Genomic DNA, 20,400 nt, shown 5'->3' with positions numbered 1-20,400 from the left:
CGGCACCATCCTCCTCTGACTCCTCATCAGACTCCTGTTGTTGACTTGTCTCAGATAGAGTAGCCCCCCCTGGGAATTCATCCAGCATTGCGACTTCCTCATCTTCCCGCTCCTGCTCCTCCACAGCCTGATCAATGACACGACGCAATGCACGCTCCAGAAAGAAGGCATAAGGTACCATGTCACTGATGGCGCCATGGCTGCGACTGACCAGTTTGGTGATCTCCTCAAATGGCCGCAGAAGTCTGCATGTGTCGCGCATGAGCAGCCACTGGCGCGGTGAAAAAAAACCCAGCTCCCCAGAACCGTTTCTTTCGCAGAGTTCATACAGGTAGACGTTAACTGCACGTTTCTGCTGGAGCAGCCTATCAAGCATATAGAAGGTTGAGTTCCATCGCGTCGGGCAATCGCAAATAAGACGTCTGACCGGCAGATGGTGTCGCCGCTGAATGTCAGCAAGGCGAGCCATGGCCGTGTAAGATCTTCTGAAATGGGCCGAGATTTTCCTTGCCTGCCGCAAGATGTCCTGGACCCCAGGGTATTTGACAAGGAATCGCTGCACGACCAAGTTTAAGACGTGTGCCATGCACGGCACGTGCGTGATTTTGCCCTGTTTCAATGCGCTAAGCAGATTGGCACCGTTGTCACACACCACTTTACCAACTGTCAAATTGAGCGGTGTTAGCCACTCATCTGCCTGTGAACGCAAAGCTGAAAGGAGTGCCGGGCCAGTGTGGCTCTTTGCTTCCAGGCACAACAGACGCAGCACGGCATGGCAACGTCTCACCTGGCATGTGGAATAGGTTCTGGGGAGCTTGGGCGGTGCAGTGGAAGAGACGCTAGCAGCGGAAAAGGAGGAGGCAGCTGAGGAGGAGAGGGAGGAGGATGGAGTAGGAGGAGGAGAAGAAGAGTCAGGCCTGCATGCAATCCGTGGCGGTAAAACCAAATCTACACGGGTGCCACGGGTTACATGCTTGACGGCCGTCAGAAGGTTCACCCAGTGGGCAGTAAAACTGATATACCTTCCCTGCCCGTGTTTGCTAGACCACGTGTCTGTGGTCAGATGTATCTTGGCACCGACACTGTGTGCCAGAGATACATTCACTTGCCGCTGAACATGGCCATATAGCTCTGGGATGCCCTTCTCTGAGAAATACTTCCTTCCTGGGACCTTCCATTGTGGTGTTCCAATGGCCACAAATTTGCGAAAGGCCTCCGAGTCCACCAGTTTATATGGCAGTAGTTGGCGGGCTATGAGTTCTGACAAGCCAGCCGCCAACCGTTGGGCAAGAGGGTTATCCGGCGTCATCATTTTTTTACGCTCAAACATTAGGCCCACGGAAGCCTGCCTTTTTGCAGAAAAATGTGAGCTTGGCGTGATGGAAGGTGGAGTGGAGGACAATTGTGAGGAGAGAGGAGAAGGAGAAGTAGAAGACGAGGCTGGACGGTGAGAGCCTGCAGTGTGGCTTTGTGTGTTCCGTTGCTCCCACTGGGCTCGGTGATGGCTGCTCATGTGCCTTCTTAAGGCGGTCGTCCCTAGGTGAGTATTGGGCTTACCGCGACTAACGCGTTGACTGCAAAGATTGCAGATGGCAACGCTATTGTCAGCAGCGGACACGTTAAAAAAAGCCCACACTGCGGAGCCATGTGCCGGTGTCCTGGGAGCGCCAGATGTGACCGTACATGGTCGATGACTCGCTCCTGATACATTTGCAGTCTGCTTTGTCCCTGCTGTGCAATGTAAGTCATTGCTGCTTCTCCTCCCTATCTGCTGGTCCATATCTCCCTCTGAACTCCCCTCCTCTTCCTCTCTTGTGGGCACCCACGTGACATCACTAGACACGTCATCATCAACGTCACCTTCCCCACCGCTATAAGTAGAGTAGGCAGCAACACCGGGGACCAACCTCCTCCTTGGGCTGATCTGGGTACTGGCGTCAGACTGCTGAGTAGCGCTTGTTGCTACCTCCTCTTCCTGATCCAATACCAAGAGTGGCTGCGCATCAGAAATGTCCTCTTGATATGGATCGGAAAATAATTCCAGTGACTCAAGCGGAAGGTATGTGGTGGTGGTGGTGGTGGTCGTGTTGTTGGTGGTAGTGTCTTTGGGGGTGCACATAGCAGAGAGTGAAGAAGAGGGTGCAGATCGAGAGGATGAGGAGGGTGCAGAAGAGTAAGGCTGAGCGAGCCACTCAACCAAGTCTGGTGCATCCTTTAAAGTAATTGAACGCACCTTCTGCAACTTCCCACTTTGGCTCAAGCCTGTTGCTCCTGCCCTACCCCTACCACCCCTGCGGAAGGGCCTGCCTCTTCCTCTGCATGTCATTTTTTAAATGACCCTGTGACAAAACTCTTAGTCCCTATACCGCTGAAGGACTGCTGCAGTATAGGTGAGCGGTCAGCAGTGGTGCACGTCAACCCTATCTATTGTGGACCTATAGCGGTCCTTACAGAACAGCAGACTGTACCGCACTCAAGCCTATGTACCGTAGCACCCTATACCAAGTTACCAGTCCTTATAAGAACTTTTGTGGACCAAGCAGGTTGTGTATTAGTGTTTAGCAGACTGTACGTCAGTCCCTATACCGCTGAAGGACTGCTGCAGTATAGGGCAGCGGTCAGCAGTGGTGCACGTCAACCCTATCTATTGTGGACCGATAGCGGTCCTTACAGAACAGCAGACTGTACCGCACTCAAGCCTATGTACCGTAGCACCCTATACCAAGTTACCAGTCCTTATAAGAACTTTTGTGGACCAAGCAGGTTGTGTATTAGTGTTTAGCAGACTGTACGTCAGTCCCTATACCGCTGAAGGACTGCTGCAGTATAGGGCAGCGGTCAGCAGTGGTGCACGTCAACCCTATCTATTGTGGACCGATAGCGGTCCTTACAGAACAGCAGACTGTACCGCACTCAAGCCTATGTACCGTAGCACCCTATACCAAGTTACCAGTCCTTATAAGAACTTTTGTGGAACAAGCAGGTTGTGTGTTAGTGATTAGCAGACTGTACGTCAGTCCCTATACCGCTGAAGGACTGCTGCAGTATAGGTGAGCGGTCAGCAGTGGTGCACGTCAACCCTATCTATTGTGGACCGATAGCGGTCCTTACAGAACAGCAGACTGTACCGCACTCAAGCCTATGTACCGTAGCACCCTATACCAAGTTACCAGTCCTTATAAGAACTTTTGTGGACCAAGCAGGTTGTGTATTAGTGTTTAGCAGACTGTACGTCAGTCCCTATACCGCTGAAGGACTGCTGCAGTATAGGGCAGCGGTCAGCAGTGGTGCACGTCAACCCTATCTATTGTGGACCGATAGCGGTCCTTACAGAACAGCAGACTGTACCGCACTCAAGCCTATGTACCGTAGCACCCTATACCAAGTTACCAGTCCTTATAAGAACTTTTGTGGACCAAGCAGGTTGTGTATTAGTGTTTAGCAGACTGTACGTCAGTCCCTATACCGCTGAAGGACTGCTGCAGTATAGGGCAGCGGTCAGCAGTGGTGCACGTCAACCCTATCTATTGTGGACCGATAGCGGTCCTTACAGAACAGCAGACTGTACCGCACTCAAGCCTATGTACCGTAGCACCCTATACCAAGTTACCAGTCCTTATAAGAACTTTTGTGGACCAAGCAGGTTGTGTATTAGTGTTTAGCAGACTGTACGTCAGTCCCTATACCGCTGAAGGACTGCTGCAGTATAGGGCAGCGGTCAGCAGTGGTGCACGTCAACCCTATCTATTGTGGACCGATAGCGGTCCTTACAGAACAGCAGACTGTACCGCACTCAAGCCTATGTACCGTAGCACCCTATACCAAGTTACCAGTCCTTATAAGAACTTTTGTGGAACAAGCAGGTTGTGTGTTAGTGATTAGCAGACTGTACGTCAGTCCCTATACCGCTGAAGGACTGCTGCAGTATAGGTGAGCGGTCAGCAGTGGTGCACGTCAACCCTATCTATTGTGGACCGATAGCGGTCCTTACAGAACAGCAGACTGTACCGCACTCAAGCCTATGTACCGTAGCACCCTATACCAAGTTACCAGTCCTTATAAGAACTTTTGTGGACCAAGCAGGTTGTGTATTAGTGTTTAGCAGACTGTACGTCAGTCCCTATACCGCTGAAGGACTGCTGCAGTATAGGGCAGCGGTCAGCAGTGGTGCACGTCAACCCTATCTATTGTGGACCGATAGCGGTCCTTACAGAACAGCAGACTGTACCGCACTCAAGCCTATGTACCGTAGCACCCTATACCAAGTTACCAGTCCTTATAAGAACTTTTGTGGACCAAGCAGGTTGTGTATTAGTGTTTAGCAGACTGTACGTCAGTCCCTATACCGCTGAAGGACTGCTGCAGTATAGGGCAGCGGTCAGCAGTGGTGCACGTCAACCCTATCTATTGTGGACCGATAGCGGTCCTTACAGAACAGCAGACTGTACCGCACTCAAGCCTATGTACCGTAGCACCCTATACCAAGTTACCAGTCCTTATAAGAACTTTTGTGGACCAAGCAGGTTGTGTATTAGTGTTTAGCAGACTGTACGTCAGTCCCTATACCGCTGAAGGACTGCTGCAGTATAGGGCAGCGGTCAGCAGTGGTGCACGTCAACCCTATCTATTGTGGACCGATAGCGGTCCTTACAGAACAGCAGACTGTACCGCACTCAAGCCTATGTACCGTAGCACCCTATACCAAGTTACCAGTCCTTATAAGAACTTTTGTGGAACAAGCAGGTTGTGTGTTAGTGATTAGCAGACTGTACGTCAGTCCCTATACCGCTGAAGGACTGCTGCAGTATAGGTGAGCGGTCAGCAGTGGTGCACGTCAACCCTATCTATTGTGGACCGATAGCGGTCCTTACAGAACAGCAGACTGTACCGCACTCAAGCCTATGTACCGTAGCACCCTATACCAAGTTACCAGTCCTTATAAGAACTTTTGTGGACCAAGCAGGTTGTGTATTAGTGTTTAGCAGACTGTACGTCAGTCCCTATACCGCTGAAGGACTGCTGCAGTATAGGGCAGCGGTCAGCAGTGGTGCACGTCAACCCTATCTATTGTGGACCGATAGCGGTCCTTACAGAACAGCAGACTGTACCGCACTCAAGCCTATGTACCGTAGCACCCTATACCAAGTTACCAGTCCTTATAAGAACTTTTGTGGACCAAGCAGGTTGTGTATTAGTGTTTAGCAGACTGTACGTCAGTCCCTATACCGCTGAAGGACTGCTGCAGTATAGGGCAGCGGTCAGCAGTGGTGCACGTCAACCCTATCTATTGTGGACCGATAGCGGTCCTTACAGAACAGCAGACTGTACCGCACTCAAGCCTATGTACCGTAGCACCCTATACCAAGTTACCAGTCCTTATAAGAACTTTTGTGGACCAAGCAGGTTGTGTATTAGTGTTTAGCAGACTGTACGTCAGTCCCTATACCGCTGAAGGACTGCTGCAGTATAGGGCAGCGGTCAGCAGTGGTGCACGTCAACCCTATCTATTGTGGACCGATAGCGGTCCTTACAGAACAGCAGACTGTACCGCACTCAAGCCTATGTACCGTAGCACCCTATACCAAGTTACCAGTCCTTATAAGAACTTTTGTGGAACAAGCAGGTTGTGTGTTAGTGATTAGCAGACTGTACGTCAGTCCCTATACCGCTGAAGGACTGCTGCAGTATAGGTGAGCGGTCAGCAGTGGTGCACGTCAACCCTATCTATTGTGGACCGATAGCGGTCCTTACAGAACAGCAGACTGTACCGCACTCAAGCCTATGTACCGTAGCACCCTATACCAAGTTACCAGTCCTTATAAGAACTTTTGTGGACCAAGCAGGTTGTGTATTAGTGTTTAGCAGACTGTACGTCAGTCCCTATACCGCTGAAGGACTGCTGCAGTATAGGGCAGCGGTCAGCAGTGGTGCACGTCAACCCTATCTATTGTGGACCGATAGCGGTCCTTACAGAACAGCAGACTGTACCGCACTCAAGCCTATGTACCGTAGCACCCTATACCAAGTTACCAGTCCTTATAAGAACTTTTGTGGACCAAGCAGGTTGTGTATTAGTGTTTAGCAGACTGTACGTCAGTCCCTATACCGCTGAAGGACTGCTGCAGTATAGGGCAGCGGTCAGCAGTGGTGCACGTCAACCCTATCTATTGTGGACCGATAGCGGTCCTTACAGAACAGCAGACTGTACCGCACTCAAGCCTATGTACCGTAGCACCCTATACCAAGTTACCAGTCCTTATAAGAACTTTTGTGGACCAAGCAGGTTGTGTATTAGTGTTTAGCAGACTGTACGTCAGTCCCTATACCGCTGAAGGACTGCTGCAGTATAGGGCAGCGGTCAGCAGTGGTGCACGTCAACCCTATCTATTGTGGACCGATAGCGGTCCTTACAGAACAGCAGACTGTACCGCACTCAAGCCTATGTACCGTAGCACCCTATACCAAGTTACCAGTCCTTATAAGAACTTTTGTGGAACAAGCAGGTTGTGTGTTAGTGATTAGCAGACTGTACGTCAGTCCCTATACCGCTGAAGGACTGCTGCAGTATAGGTGAGCGGTCAGCAGTGGTGCACGTCAACCCTATCTATTGTGGACCGATAGCGGTCCTTACAGAACAGCAGACTGTACCGCACTCAAGCCTATGTACCGTAGCACCCTATACCAAGTTACCAGTCCTTATAAGAACTTTTGTGGACCAAGCAGGTTGTGTATTAGTGTTTAGCAGACTGTACGTCAGTCCCTATACCGCTGAAGGACTGCTGCAGTATAGGGCAGCGGTCAGCAGTGGTGCACGTCAACCCTATCTATTGTGGACCGATAGCGGTCCTTACAGAACAGCAGACTGTACCGCACTCAAGCCTATGTACCGTAGCACCCTATACCAAGTTACCAGTCCTTATAAGAACTTTTGTGGACCAAGCAGGTTGTGTATTAGTGTTTAGCAGACTGTACGTCAGTCCCTATACCGCTGAAGGACTGCTGCAGTATAGGGCAGCGGTCAGCAGTGGTGCACGTCAACCCTATCTATTGTGGACCGATAGCGGTCCTTACAGAACAGCAGACTGTACCGCACTCAAGCCTATGTACCGTAGCACCCTATACCAAGTTACCAGTCCTTATAAGAACTTTTGTGGACCAAGCAGGTTGTGTATTAGTGTTTAGCAGACTGTACGTCAGTCCCTATACCGCTGAAGGACTGCTGCAGTATAGGGCAGCGGTCAGCAGTGGTGCACGTCAACCCTATCTATTGTGGACCGATAGCGGTCCTTACAGAACAGCAGACTGTACCGCACTCAAGCCTATGTACCGTAGCACCCTATACCAAGTTACCAGTCCTTATAAGAACTTTTGTGGAACAAGCAGGTTGTGTGTTAGTGATTAGCAGACTGTACGTCAGTCCCTATACCAATGAAGGACTGCTGCAGTATAGGGCAGCGGTCAGCAGTAGTGCACGGCAACCCTATGTATTGTGGACCGATAGCGGTCCTTACAGAACAGCAGACTGTAACGCACTCAGGCCTATGTACCGTAGCACCCTATACCAAGTTACCAGTCCTTATAAGAACTTTTGTGGACCAAGCAGGTTGTGTGTTAGTGATTAGCAGACTGTACGTCAGTCCCTATACCAATGAAGGACTGCTGCAGTATAGGGCAGCGGTCAGCAGTAGTGCACGGCAACCCTATGTATTGTGGACCGATAGCGGTCCTTACAGAACAGCAGACTGTAACGCACTCAGGCCTATGTACCGTAGCACCCTATACCAAGTTACCAGTCCTTATAAGAACTTTTGTGGACCAAGCAGGTTGTGTGTTAGTGATTAGCAGACTGTACGTCAGTCCCTATACCAATGAAGGACTGCTGCAGTATAGGGCAGCGGTCAGCAGTAGTGCACGGCAACCCTATGTATTGTGGACCGATAGCGGTCCTTACAGAACAGCAGACTGTACTGCACTCAGGCCTATGTACCGTAGCACCCTATACCAAGTTACCAGTCCTTATAAAAACTTTTGTGGACCAAGCAGGTTGTGTGTTAGTGTTTAGCAGACTGTGCGTCAGTCCCTATACCGCTGAAGGACTGCTGCAGTATAGGGCAGCGGTCAGCAGTAGTGCACGGCAACCCTATGTATTGTGGACCGATAGCGGTCCTTACAGAACAGCAGACTGTAACGCACTCAGGCCTATGTACCGTAGCACCCTATACCAAGTTACCAGTCCTTATAAGAACTTTTGTGGACCAAGCAGGTTGTGTGTTAGTGATTAGCAGACTGTACGTCAGTCCCTATACCAATGAAGGACTGCTGCAGTATAGGGCAGCGGTCAGCAGTAGTGCACGGCAACCCTATGTATTGTGGACCGATAGCGGTCCTTACAGAACAGCAGACTGTAACGCACTCAGGCCTATGTACCGTAGCACCCTATACCAAGTTACCAGTCCTTATAAAAACTTTTGTGGACCAAGCAGGTTGTGTGTTAGTGTTTAGCAGACTGTGCGTCAGTCCCTATACCGCTGAAGGACTGCTGCAGTATAGGGCAGCGGTCAGCAGTAGTGCACGGCAACCCTATGTATTGTGGACCGATAGCGGTCCTTACAGAACAGCAGACTGTAACGCACTCAGGCCTATGTACCGTAGCACCCTATACCAAGTTACCAGTCCTTATAAGAACTTTTGTGGACCAAGCAGGTTGTGTGTTAGTGATTAGCAGACTGTACGTCAGTCCCTATACCAATGAAGGACTGCTGCAGTATAGGGCAGCGGTCAGCAGTAGTGCACGGCAACCCTATGTATTGTGGACCGATAGCGGTCCTTACAGAACAGCAGACTGTAACGCACTCAGGCCTATGTACCGTAGCACCCTATACCAAGTTACCAGTCCTTATAAGAACTTTTGTGGACCAAGCAGGTTGTGTGTTAGTGATTAGCAGACTGTACGTCAGTCCCTATACCAATGAAGGACTGCTGCAGTATAGGGCAGCGGTCAGCAGTAGTGCACGGCAACCCTATGTATTGTGGACCGATAGCGGTCCTTACAGAACAGCAGACTGTAACGCACTCAGGCCTATGTACCGTAGCACCCTATACCAAGTTACCAGTCCTTATAAGAACTTTTGTGGACCAAGCAGGTTGTGTGTTAGTGATTAGCAGACTGTACGTCAGTCCCTATACCAATGAAGGACTGCTGCAGTATAGGGCAGCGGTCAGCAGTAGTGCACGGCAACCCTATGTATTGTGGACCGATAGCGGTCCTTACAGAACAGCAGACTGTACTGCACTCAGGCCTATGTACCGTAGCACCCTATACCAAGTTACCAGTCCTTATAAAAACTTTTGTGGACCAAGCAGGTTGTGTGTTAGTGTTTAGCAGACTGTGCGTCAGTCCCTATACCGCTGAAGGACTGCTGCAGTATAGGGCAGCGGTCAGCAGTAGTGCACGGCAACCCTATGTATTGTGGACCGATAGCGGTCCTTACAGAACAGCAGACTGTAACGCACTCAGGCCTATGTACCGTAGCACCCTATACCAAGTTACCAGTCCTTATAAGAACTTTTGTGGACCAAGCAGGTTGTGTGTTAGTGATTAGCAGACTGTACGTCAGTCCCTATACCAATGAAGGACTGCTGCAGTATAGGGCAGCGGTCAGCAGTAGTGCACGGCAACCCTATGTATTGTGGACCGATAGCGGTCCTTACAGAACAGCAGACTGTACTGCACTCAGGCCTATGTACCGTAGCACCCTATACCAAGTTACCAGTCCTTATAAGAACTTTTGTGGACCAAGCAGGTTGTGTGTTAGTGATTAGCAGACTGTACGTCAGTCCCTATACCAATGAAGGACTGCTGCAGTATAGGGCAGCGGTCAGCAGTAGTGCACGGCAACCCTATGTATTGTGGACCGATAGCGGTCCTTACAGAACAGCAGACTGTACTGCACTCAGGCCTATGTACCGTAGCACCCTATACCAAGTTACCAGTCCTTATAAGAACTTTTGTGGACCAAGCAGGTTGTGTATTAGTGTTTAGCAGACTGTGCGTCAGTCCCTATACCGCTGAAGGACTGCTGCAGTATAGGGCAGCGGTCAGCAGTAGTGCACGGCAACCCTATGTATTGTGGACCGATAGCGGTCCTTACAGAACAGCAGACTGTACCGCACCCAAGCCTATGTACCGTAGCACCCTAGACAGACCAAGTTACCAGTCCTGATAAAGAGCTTTGTGGAACAAGTGAGTTGTGAATGATTAGCAGACTGCAGCAGAAGGGCAGCAGTCAAGTATAATATTCTTTCTATATTTGGAAGAAAGAATATTATACGTGTACAAGCCTATTACCGTACCACTGATACCAGTCCTGAAAAGAACCTTTGTGGAACTAATAGTAACAGCAAGTCTTTAAAATTATCCTCACTGCCTGACACACTGCTTCCTGCCTGTCCCTATACAAATTGGCAAAAAAGAGTAGGCTGGAACGATTAGCTGGAACAGCTCTTTTGTGGACCTGATAGTAACAGCTAATGATGATGATGATGATGATGATGAAGAAAGACTAATCTGGCTGAGCTGTCCCTAAAATAGCAGCATACAGCGCTCTGTCCCTTTATCTAAACTGACAAAAGAAACTCAGGCTGCTGACCTAACACCTATACCAGTCCTGAAAAGAACTTTTGTGTACCAAATAGCTAGCGTTTTCTCTGTCCCTACTCCACACAGGATCCTTTCCCTACAGTGACAGAAGAAAGAATGTAAAATGGCCACCGGATCGGGTGTATTTATAGGTTAGGGGGAATGTCCAAGTGTCCATGAGCTGTCATGTCTCAATTGGTTGTCCTGTAACACATGATAAACGTGTCACGAAAGGTTAAAGTTCTTGTATACATTAAACACGTAAGTCCGCCGGGGCGAACGACGGAAAAAGGCGTTCGAACCCGCGGACGGCGAAAGTCGGAAATTCGCCGCGAAACGACCGCCGGGCGAACCGTTCGGCCATCACTAATCATCTCCCAGCTGCATAAGTGACCTCTCTTTGTGTCTGTGTCACATCTAATTACTGTGTGACTCTCACCTGCATGAGCACTAGTCTGAGAGAGGCAGGACTTTTTCGAAATGAAGTTTCTTCTCAGGAGGTGTCAGGTCTCACACTGCAGATAGAGGTCATGCATTTACCCATGCAAAGCCATGCCTAATAGCCTCACGTGTCAACACAATAAGAAACCGCTGACACAGGAATGTGAAGATTTCCTCTACTATAGCCTATGCGTACAGTTCAACAAATGACACCATTAAACTACATCTTCAGGGCAGAACTTATGCAGGGAGGACTCCTCTTTTATTGAGGAAAAAAAACCAATCCCCTCTGGGTGATCAATGGACATTGCAAGAATTTTAACACGTTTTGTTGCAGAGTCCTACCTGTTTCTTCTCTGAATGAATAGCTTTTTGTTAGATCATGTCTTGTGCAGGACTGATTTGAAATGGGAGTGATTTTTTTATTCTTCACTTTTGAGCAGCTGATGCACTTGCAGGGCTCTAGTGAGAAGAATAACAGGACCTGCAGTCCTTGAGAAGTACTTAACCATTTAGGAGCATCTCACCAAATCTGACATTTTTTCTTGCAGAGGATGCCTAAAATCTGACTTGTATCTAAGGCAAGACTTCTGGGAAAATCAGTGAGCCAATCACACAAACAGGAAGTGAAATCTCTGGGGGCCGTTCTGTACACCAATTGTGTACGGAACGCCTCTAGGTTGCCATATTGCATTGAATTTTACAGAAAATGACAGCGCTGCCAATTGAAAAGGAAAGATCTTTTTTTTTAAATAAGTGACAATATGGCTTGTGTTACAATTGTATATACAATATTACTTTTACTTATTTTCTAACAAAACTGGACATACCCTTAAACAGACAGCCAATGTCAACTACAAGTTCATTAGCATGCTTCTAAGAAAAGCCTTCCTTGCTACTGCCACCCATTTTGACAGTACCCAGCAAAGCTGTGGGCAGGGTTTTGAAACTAGTTGCAATCACCCCAACTGATATCTGTTTACGGCGAAGGCTGGAGATGCTGGGAATTGAACATGGGGCTTCACACATGCAAAGCATGCGCTCTACCACTGAGCTACATCCCCATCTTGTGCTTGTGCTTGCCCTTCTGTGCCTTTTTTTTTTTTTTTGGGGGGGGGGGGAGAAAGTTTGACTTTAGAGAAAAGTTCTCAGCAGGATTTTGCACTTTGTGGGGATAATTAGTCAAGTCAGCATGCGCTGCATAGATACTAGACTCGGCTTTAAGATAAAGAATGGAGATGCTGGGGATTGAACCCGGGACCTCACACATGCAAAGCGTGCGCTCTACCACTGAGCTACATCCCCATCTTGTTTGCCTTAGTCTGTGCCTTTTTTTTGGGGGGTGTGAAGTTTGACTTTAGAGTAAAGTTCTCAGCAGTATTTTGCACTTTGTGGGGATAGTTAGGCCACTCAGCATGCGCTACATGGTAACTAGACTCGGTTTTAAGATAAAGAATGGAGATGCCGGGGGTTGAACCCGGGACCTCACACATGCGAAGCGTGCGCTCTACCACTGAGCTACATCCCCGTTACTACTCAGGAGCAGACCTTTGATCCTTGTGAGTTGAAAATGCAGATAGAGAGGAACAAAGGGAAGAATTCCTGGTTGTCTCCTCCACCCTTACATGCTAATGACTTTGGAGGGTGCGGCCAGGCATGTTTATGTAAGGGTTGTTTTTGCCAAATGTTTCCCATGTGTGTGCACATGCCTGGGTTGCAGCAGATGAGGGGTGGCCGTTTCCCTTGGCGTACGGTAAATGGAGATGCCGGGGATTGAACCCGGGACCTCGCACATGCAAAGCGTGCGCTCTACCACTGAGCTACATCCCCTTTCCATGTGGTAGCGCCTGTGCCTTTTTCGCCCCTCAAAAAGCTCTAAACGATGTTGCATCCTTTAACCCGGCACCTGGCCTTCACATCTGTGTTCCACTACCAGTACTCAGGGCCTCCTTCACTTCCCAAAACCAACCACGCTTTCATTTTTTTTCTTCCAGGAAGGACTTTCAGCCTTCAAGAGCCAAAAAAAAAAACATTTATGTCCGAATTGTGTTTGTCAGTTAGCTGACAACACATCATCTCCCAGCTGCATAAGTGACCTCTCTTTGTGTCTGTGTCACATCTAATTACTGTGTGACTCTCACCTGCATGAGCACTAGTCTGAGAGAGGCAGGACTTTTTCGAAATGAAGTTTCTTCTCAGGAGGTGTCAGGTCTCACACTGCAGATAGAGGTCATGCATTTACCCATGCAAAGCCATGCCTAATAGCCTCACGTGTCAACACAATAAGAAACCGCTGACACAGGAATGTGAAGATTTCCTCTACTATAGCCTATGCGTACAGTTCAACAAATGACACCATTAAACTACATCTTCAGGGCAGAACTTATGCAGGGAGGACTCCTCTTTTATTGAGGAAAAAAAACCAATCCCCTCTGGGTGATCAATGGACATTGCAAGAATTTTAACACGTTTTGTTGCAGAGTCCTACCTGTTTCTTCTCTGAATGAATAGCTTTTTGTTAGATCATGTCTTGTGCAGGACTGATTTGAAATGGGAGTGATTTTTTTATTCTTCACTTTTGAGCAGCTGATGCACTTGCAGGGCTCTAGTGAGAAGAATAACAGGACCTGCAGTCCTTGAGAAGTACTTAACCATTTAGGAGCATCTCACCAAATCTGACATTTTTTCTTGCAGAGGATGCCTAAAATCTGACTTGTATCTAAGGCAAGACTTCTGGGAAAATCAGTGAGCCAATCACACAAACAGGAAGTGAAATCTCTGGGGGCCGTTCTGTACACCAATTGTGTACGGAACGCCTCTAGGTTGCCATATTGCATTGAATTTTACAGAAAATGACAGCGCTGCCAATTGAAAAGGAAAGATCTTTTTTTTTAAATAAGTGACAATATGGCTTGTGTTACAATTGTATATACAATATTACTTTTACTTATTTTCTAACAAAACTGGACATACCCTTAAACAGACAGCCAATGTCAACTACAAGTTCATTAGCATGCTTCTAAGAAAAGCCTTCCTTGCTACTGCCACCCATTTTGACAGTACCCAGCACAGCTGTGGGCAGGGTTTTGAAACTAGTTGCAATCACCCCAACTGATATCTGTTTACGGCGAAGGCTGGAGATGCTGGGAATTGAACATGGGGCTTCACACATGCAACGCATGCGCTCTACCACTGAGCTACATCCCCATCTTGTGCTTGTGCTTGCCCTTCTGTGCCTTTTTTTTTTTTTTGGGGGGGGGGGGGGGAGAAAGTTTGACTTTAGAGAAAAGTTCTCAGCAGGATTTTGCACTTTGTGGGGATAATTAGTCAAGTCAGCATGCGCTGCATAGATACTAGACTCGGCTTTAAGGGCTCTAGTGAGAAGAATAACAGGACCTGCAGTCCTTGAGAAGTACTTAACCATTTAGGAGCATCTCACCAAATCTGACATTTTTTCTTGCAGAGGATGCCTAAAATCTGACTTGTATCTAAGGCAAGACTTCTGGGAAAATCAGTGAGCCAATCACACAAACAGGAAGTGAAATCTCTGGGGGCCGTTCTGTACACCAATTGTGTACGGAACGCCTCTAGGTTGCCATATTGCATTGAATTTTACAGAAAATGACAGCGCTGCCAATTGAAAAGGAAAGATCTTTTTTTTTAAATAAGTGACAATATGGCTTGTGTTACAATTGTATATACAATATTACTTTTACTTATTTTCTAACAAAACTGGACATACCCTTAAACAGACAGCCAATGTCAACTACAAGTTCATTAGCATGCTTCTAAGAAAAGCCTTCCTTGCTACTGCCACCCATTTTGACAGTACCCAGCAAAGCTGTGGGCAGGGTTTTGAAACTAGTTGCAATCACCCCAACTGATATCTGTTTACGGCGAAGGCTGGAGATGCTGGGAATTGAACATGGGGCTTCACACATGCAAAGCATGCGCTCTACCACTGAGCTACATCCCCATCTTGTGCTTGTGCTTGTGCTTGCCCTTCTGTGCCTTTTTTTTTTTTTGGGGGGGGGGGGAGAAAGTTTGACTTTAGAGAAAAGTTCTCAGCAGGATTTTGCACTTTGTGGGGATAATTAGTCAAGTCAGCATGCGCTGCATAGATACTAGACTCGGCTTTAAGATAAAGAATGGAGATGCTGGGGATTGAACCCGGGACCTCACACATGCAAAGCGTGCGCTCTACCACTGAGCTACATCCCCATCTTGTTTGCCTTAGTCTGTGCCTTTTTTTTGGGGGGTGTGAAGTTTGACTTTAGAGTAAAGTTCTCAGCAGTATTTTGCACTTTGTGGGGATAGTTAGGCCACTCAGCATGCGCTACATGGTAACTAGACTCGGTTTTAAGATAAAGAATGGAGATGCCGGGGGTTGAACCCGGGACCTCACACATGCGAAGTGTGCGCTCTACCACTGAGCTACATCCCCCTTACTACTCAGTAGCAGACCTTTGATCCTTGTGAGTTGAAAATGCAGATAGAGAGGAACAAAGGGAAGAATTCCTGGTTGTCTCCTCCACCCTTACATGCTAATGACTTTGGAGGGTGCGGCCAGGCATGTTTATGTAAGGGTTGTTTTTGCCAAATGTTTCCCATGTGTGTGCACATGCCTGGGTTGCAGCAGATGAGGGGTGGCCGTTTCCCTTGGCGTACGGTAAATGGAGATGCCGGGGATTGAACCCGGGACCTCGCACATGCAAAGCGTGCGCTCTACCACTGAGCTACATCCCCTTACCATGTGGTAGCGCCTGTGCCTTTTTCGCCCCTCAAAAAGCTCTAAACGATGTTGCATCCTTTAACCCGGCACCTGGCCTTCACATCTGTGTTCCACTACCAGTACTCAGGGCCTCCTTCACTTCCCAAAACCAACCACGCTTTCATTTTTTTTCTTCCAGGAAGGACTTTCAGCCTTCAAGAGCCAAAAAAAAAAACATTTATGTCCGAATTGTGTTTGTCAGTTAGCTGACAACACATCATCTCCCAGCTGCATAAGTGACCTCTCTTTGTGTCTGTGTCACATCTAATTACTGTGTGACTCTCACCTGCATGAGCACTAGTCTGAGAGAGGCAGGACTTTTTCGAAATGAAGTTTCTTCTCAGGAGGTGTCAGGTCTCACACTGCAGATAGAGGTCATGCATTTACCCATGCAAAGCCATGCCTAATAGCCTCACGTGTCAACACAATAAGAAACCGCTGACACAGGAATGTGAAGATTTCCTCTACTATAGCCTATGCGTACAGTTCAACAAATGACACCATTAAACTACATCTTCAGGGCAGAACTTATGCAGGGAGGACTCCTCTTTTATTGAGGAAAAAAAACCAATCCCCTCTGGGTGATCAATGGACATTGCAAGAATTTTAACACGTTTTGTTGCAGAGTCCTACCTGTTTCTTCTCTGAATGAATAGCTTTTTGTTAGATCATGTCTTGTGCAGGACTGATTTGAAATGGGAGTGATTTTTTTATTCTTCACTTTTGAGCAGCTGATGCACTTGCAGGGCTCTAGTGAGAAGAATAACAGGACCTGCAGTCCTTGAGAAGTACTTAACCATTTAGGAGCATCTCACCAAATCTGACATTTTTTCTTGCAGAGGATGCCTAAAATCTGACTTGTATCTAAGGCAAGACTTCTGGGAAAATCAGTGAGCCAATCACACAAACAGGAAGTGAAATCTCTGGGGGCCGTTCTGTACACCAATTGTGTACGGAACGCCTCTAGGTTGCCATATTGCATTGAATTTTACAGAAAATGACAGCGCTGCCAATTGAAAAGGAAAGATCTTTTTTTTTAAATAAGTGACAATATGGCTTGTGTTACAATTGTATATACAATATTACTTTTACTTATTTTCTAACAAAACTGGACATACCCTTAAACAGACAGCCAATGTCAACTACAAGTTCATTAGCATGCTTCTAAGAAAAGCCTTCCTTGCTACTGCCACCCATTTTGACAGTACCCAGCAAAGCTGTGGGCAGGGTTTTGAAACTAGTTGCAATCACCCCAACTGATATCTGTTTACGGCGAAGGCTGGAGATGCTGGGAATTGAACATGGGGCTTCACACATGCAAAGCATGCGCTCTACCACTGAGCTACATCCCCATCTTGTGCTTGTGCTTGCCCTTCTGTGCCTTTTTTTTTTTTTTGGGGGGGGGGGAGAAAGTTTGACTTTAGAGAAAAGTTCTCAGCAGGATTTTGCACTTTGTGGGGATAATTAGTCAAGTCAGCATGCGCTGCATAGATACTAGACTCGGCTTTAAGATAAAGAATGGAGATGCTGGGGATTGAACCCGGGACCTCACACATGCAAAGCGTGCGCTCTACCACTGAGCTACATCCCCATCTTGTTTGCCTTAGTCTGTGCCTTTTTTTTGGGGGGTGTGAAGTTTGACTTTAGAGTAAAGTTCTCAGCAGTATTTTGCACTTTGTGGGGATAGTTAGGCCACTCAGCATGCGCTACATGGTAACTAGACTCGGTTTTAAGATAAAGAATGGAGATGCCGGGGGTTGAACCCGGGACCTCACACATGCGAAGCGTGCGCTCTACCACTGAGCTACATCCCCGTTACTACTCAGGAGCAGACCTTTGATCCTTGTGAGTTGAAAATGCAGATAGAGAGGAACAAAGGGAAGAATTCCTGGTTGTCTCCTCCACCCTTACATGCTAATGACTTTGGAGGGTGCGGCCAGGCATGTTTATGTAAGGGTTGTTTTTGCCAAATGTTTCCCATGTGTGTGCACATGCCTGGGTTGCAGCAGATGAGGGGTGGCCGTTTCCCTTGGCGTACGGTAAATGGAGATGCCGGGGATTGAACCCGGGACCTCGCACATGCAAAGCGTGCGCTCTACCACTGAGCTACATCCCCTTTCCATGTGGTAGCGCCTGTGCCTTTTTCGCCCCTCAAAAAGCTCTAAACGATGTTGCATCCTTTAACCCGGCACCTGGCCTTCACATCTGTGTTCCACTACCAGTACTCAGGGCCTCCTTCACTTCCCAAAACCAACCACGCTTTCATTTTTTTTCTTCCAGGAAGGACTTTCAGCCTTCAAGAGCCAAAAAAAAAAACATTTATGTCCGAATTGTGTTTGTCAGTTAGCTGACAACACATCATCTCCCAGCTGCATAAGTGACCTCTCTTTGTGTCTGTGTCACATCTAATTACTGTGTGACTCTCACCTGCATGAGCACTAGTCTGAGAGAGGCAGGACTTTTTCGAAATGAAGTTTCTTCTCAGGAGGTGTCAGGTCTCACACTGCAGATAGAGGTCATGCATTTACCCATGCAAAGCCATGCCTAATAGCCTCACGTGTCAACACAATAAGAAACCGCTGACACAGGAATGTGAAGATTTCCTCTACTATAGCCTATGCGTACAGTTCAACAAATGACACCATTAAACTACATCTTCAGGGCAGAACTTATGCAGGGAGGACTCCTCTTTTATTGAGGAAAAAAAACCAATCCCCTCTGGGTGATCAATGGACATTGCAAGAATTTTAACACGTTTTGTTGCAGAGTCCTACCTGTTTCTTCTCTGAATGAATAGCTTTTTGTTAGATCATGTCTTGTGCAGGACTGATTTGAAATGGGAGTGATTTTTTTATTCTTCACTTTTGAGCAGCTGATGCACTTGCAGGGCTCTAGTGAGAAGAATAACAGGACCTGCAGTCCTTGAGAAGTACTTAACCATTTAGGAGCATCTCACCAAATCTGACATTTTTTCTTGCAGAGGATGCCTAAAATCTGACTTGTATCTAAGGCAAGACTTCTGGGAAAATCAGTGAGCCAATCACACAAACAGGAAGTGAAATCTCTGGGGGCCGTTCTGTACACCAATTGTGTACGGAACGCCTCTAGGTTGCCATATTGCATTGAATTTTACAGAAAATGACAGCGCTGCCAATTGAAAAGGAAAGATCTTTTTTTTTAAATAAGTGACAATATGGCTTGTGTTACAATTGTATATACAATATTACTTTTACTTATTTTCTAACAAAACTGGACATACCCTTAAACAGACAGCCAATGTCAACTACAAGTTCATTAGCATGCTTCTAAGAAAAGCCTTCCTTGCTACTGCCACCCATTTTGACAGTACCCAGCAAAGCTGTGGGCAGGGTTTTGAAACTAGTTGCAATCACCCCAACTGATATCTGTTTACGGCAAAGGCTGGAGATGCTGGGAATTGAACATGGGGCTTCACACATGCAAAGCATGCGCTCTACCACTGAGCTACATCCCCATCTTGTGCTTGTGCTTGCCCTTCTGTGCCTTTTTTTTTTTTTTTTGGGGGGGGGGGGGAGAGAAAGTTTGACTTTAGAGAAAAGTTCTCAGCAGGATTTTGCACTTTGTGGGGATAATTAGTCAAGTCAGCATGCGCTGCATAGATACTAGACTCGGCTTTAAGATAAAGAATGGAGATGCTGGGGATTGAACCCGGGACCTCACACATGCAAAGCGTGCGCTCTACCACTGAGCTACATCCCCATCTTGTTTGCCTTAGTCTGTGCCTTTTTTTTGGGGGGTGTGAAGTTTGACTTTAGAGTAAAGTTCTCAGCAGTATTTTGCACTTTGTGGGGATAGTTAGGCCACTCAGCATGCGCTACATGGTAACTAGACTCGGTTTTAAGATAAAGAATGGAGATGCCGGGGGTTGAACCCGGGACCTCACACATGCGAAGCGTGCGCTCTACCACTGAGCTACATCCCCCTTACTACTCAGGAGCAGACCTTTGATCCTTGTGAGTTGAAAATGCAGATAGAGAGGAACAAAGGGAAGAATTCCTGGTTGTCTCCTCCACCCTTACATGCTAATGACTTTGGAGGGTGCGGCCAGGCATGTTTATGTAAGGGTTGTTTTTGCCAAATGTTTCCCATGTGTGTGCACATGCCTGGGTTGCAGCAGATGAGGGGTGGCCGTTTCCCTTGGCGTACGGTAAATGGAGATGCCGGGGATTGAACCCGGGACCTCGCACATGCAAAGCGTGCGCTCTACCACTGAGCTACATCCCCTTACCATGTGGTAGCGCCTGTGCCTTTTTCGCCCCTCAAAAAGCTCTAAACGATGTTGCATCCTTTAACCCGGCACCTGGCCTTCACATCTGTGTTCCACTACCAGTACTCAGGGCCTCCTTCACTTCCCAAAACCAACCACGCTTTCATTTTTTTTCTTCCAGGAAGGACTTTCAGCCTTCAAGAGCCAAAAAAAAAAACATTTATGTCCGAATTGTGTTTGTCAGTTAGCTGACAACACATCATCTCCCAGCTGCATAAGTGACCTCTCTTTGTGTCTGTGTCA

At 47.5% G+C, this 20,400-nt stretch overlaps 12 non-coding genes across 12 annotated transcripts; all 12 read right to left on the bottom strand.

Annotated features, from left to right (window-relative positions):
- Window positions 1-12,313: 12,313 nt before the first annotated feature.
- Window positions 12,314-12,385, bottom strand: TRNAA-UGC (transfer RNA alanine (anticodon UGC)). Its single transcript has one exon. It is a non-coding gene; the product is annotated as a tRNA-Ala (tRNA).
- Window positions 12,386-12,536: 151 nt separating this feature from the next.
- TRNAA-CGC (transfer RNA alanine (anticodon CGC)) lies at window positions 12,537-12,608 on the bottom strand. Its single transcript has one exon. It is a non-coding gene; the product is annotated as a tRNA-Ala (tRNA).
- A 230-nt stretch (window positions 12,609-12,838) lies between these two features.
- On the bottom strand, window positions 12,839-12,910 carry TRNAA-UGC (transfer RNA alanine (anticodon UGC)). Its single transcript has one exon. It is a non-coding gene; the product is annotated as a tRNA-Ala (tRNA).
- Window positions 12,911-15,229: 2,319 nt separating this feature from the next.
- Window positions 15,230-15,301, bottom strand: TRNAA-UGC (transfer RNA alanine (anticodon UGC)). The gene has a single exon. It is a non-coding gene; the product is annotated as a tRNA-Ala (tRNA).
- Window positions 15,302-15,452: 151 nt separating this feature from the next.
- Window positions 15,453-15,524, bottom strand: TRNAA-CGC (transfer RNA alanine (anticodon CGC)). The gene has a single exon. It is a non-coding gene; the product is annotated as a tRNA-Ala (tRNA).
- Window positions 15,525-15,754: 230 nt separating this feature from the next.
- TRNAA-UGC (transfer RNA alanine (anticodon UGC)) lies at window positions 15,755-15,826 on the bottom strand. The gene has a single exon. It is a non-coding gene; the product is annotated as a tRNA-Ala (tRNA).
- A 1,544-nt stretch (window positions 15,827-17,370) lies between these two features.
- Window positions 17,371-17,442, bottom strand: TRNAA-UGC (transfer RNA alanine (anticodon UGC)). Its single transcript has one exon. It is a non-coding gene; the product is annotated as a tRNA-Ala (tRNA).
- A 151-nt stretch (window positions 17,443-17,593) lies between these two features.
- Window positions 17,594-17,665, bottom strand: TRNAA-CGC (transfer RNA alanine (anticodon CGC)). Its single transcript has one exon. It is a non-coding gene; the product is annotated as a tRNA-Ala (tRNA).
- Window positions 17,666-17,895: 230 nt separating this feature from the next.
- TRNAA-UGC (transfer RNA alanine (anticodon UGC)) lies at window positions 17,896-17,967 on the bottom strand. The gene has a single exon. It is a non-coding gene; the product is annotated as a tRNA-Ala (tRNA).
- Window positions 17,968-19,517: 1,550 nt separating this feature from the next.
- On the bottom strand, window positions 19,518-19,589 carry TRNAA-UGC (transfer RNA alanine (anticodon UGC)). The gene has a single exon. It is a non-coding gene; the product is annotated as a tRNA-Ala (tRNA).
- A 151-nt stretch (window positions 19,590-19,740) lies between these two features.
- Window positions 19,741-19,812, bottom strand: TRNAA-CGC (transfer RNA alanine (anticodon CGC)). Its single transcript has one exon. It is a non-coding gene; the product is annotated as a tRNA-Ala (tRNA).
- A 230-nt stretch (window positions 19,813-20,042) lies between these two features.
- On the bottom strand, window positions 20,043-20,114 carry TRNAA-UGC (transfer RNA alanine (anticodon UGC)). The gene has a single exon. It is a non-coding gene; the product is annotated as a tRNA-Ala (tRNA).
- Between the last annotated feature and the right edge of the window lie 286 nt (window positions 20,115-20,400).

The sequence above is a fragment of the Lithobates pipiens genome, unplaced genomic scaffold, assembly GCF_037356315.1.
Source record: "Lithobates pipiens isolate NorthernLeopardFrog02 unplaced genomic scaffold, aLitPip1_a1.2 Scaffold_23, whole genome shotgun sequence".
NCBI lineage: Eukaryota > Metazoa > Chordata > Amphibia > Anura > Ranidae > Lithobates > Lithobates pipiens.
Note: the sequence above shows the minus strand (reverse complement) of the source record. Positions and strands in the feature narration are given on the sequence as shown.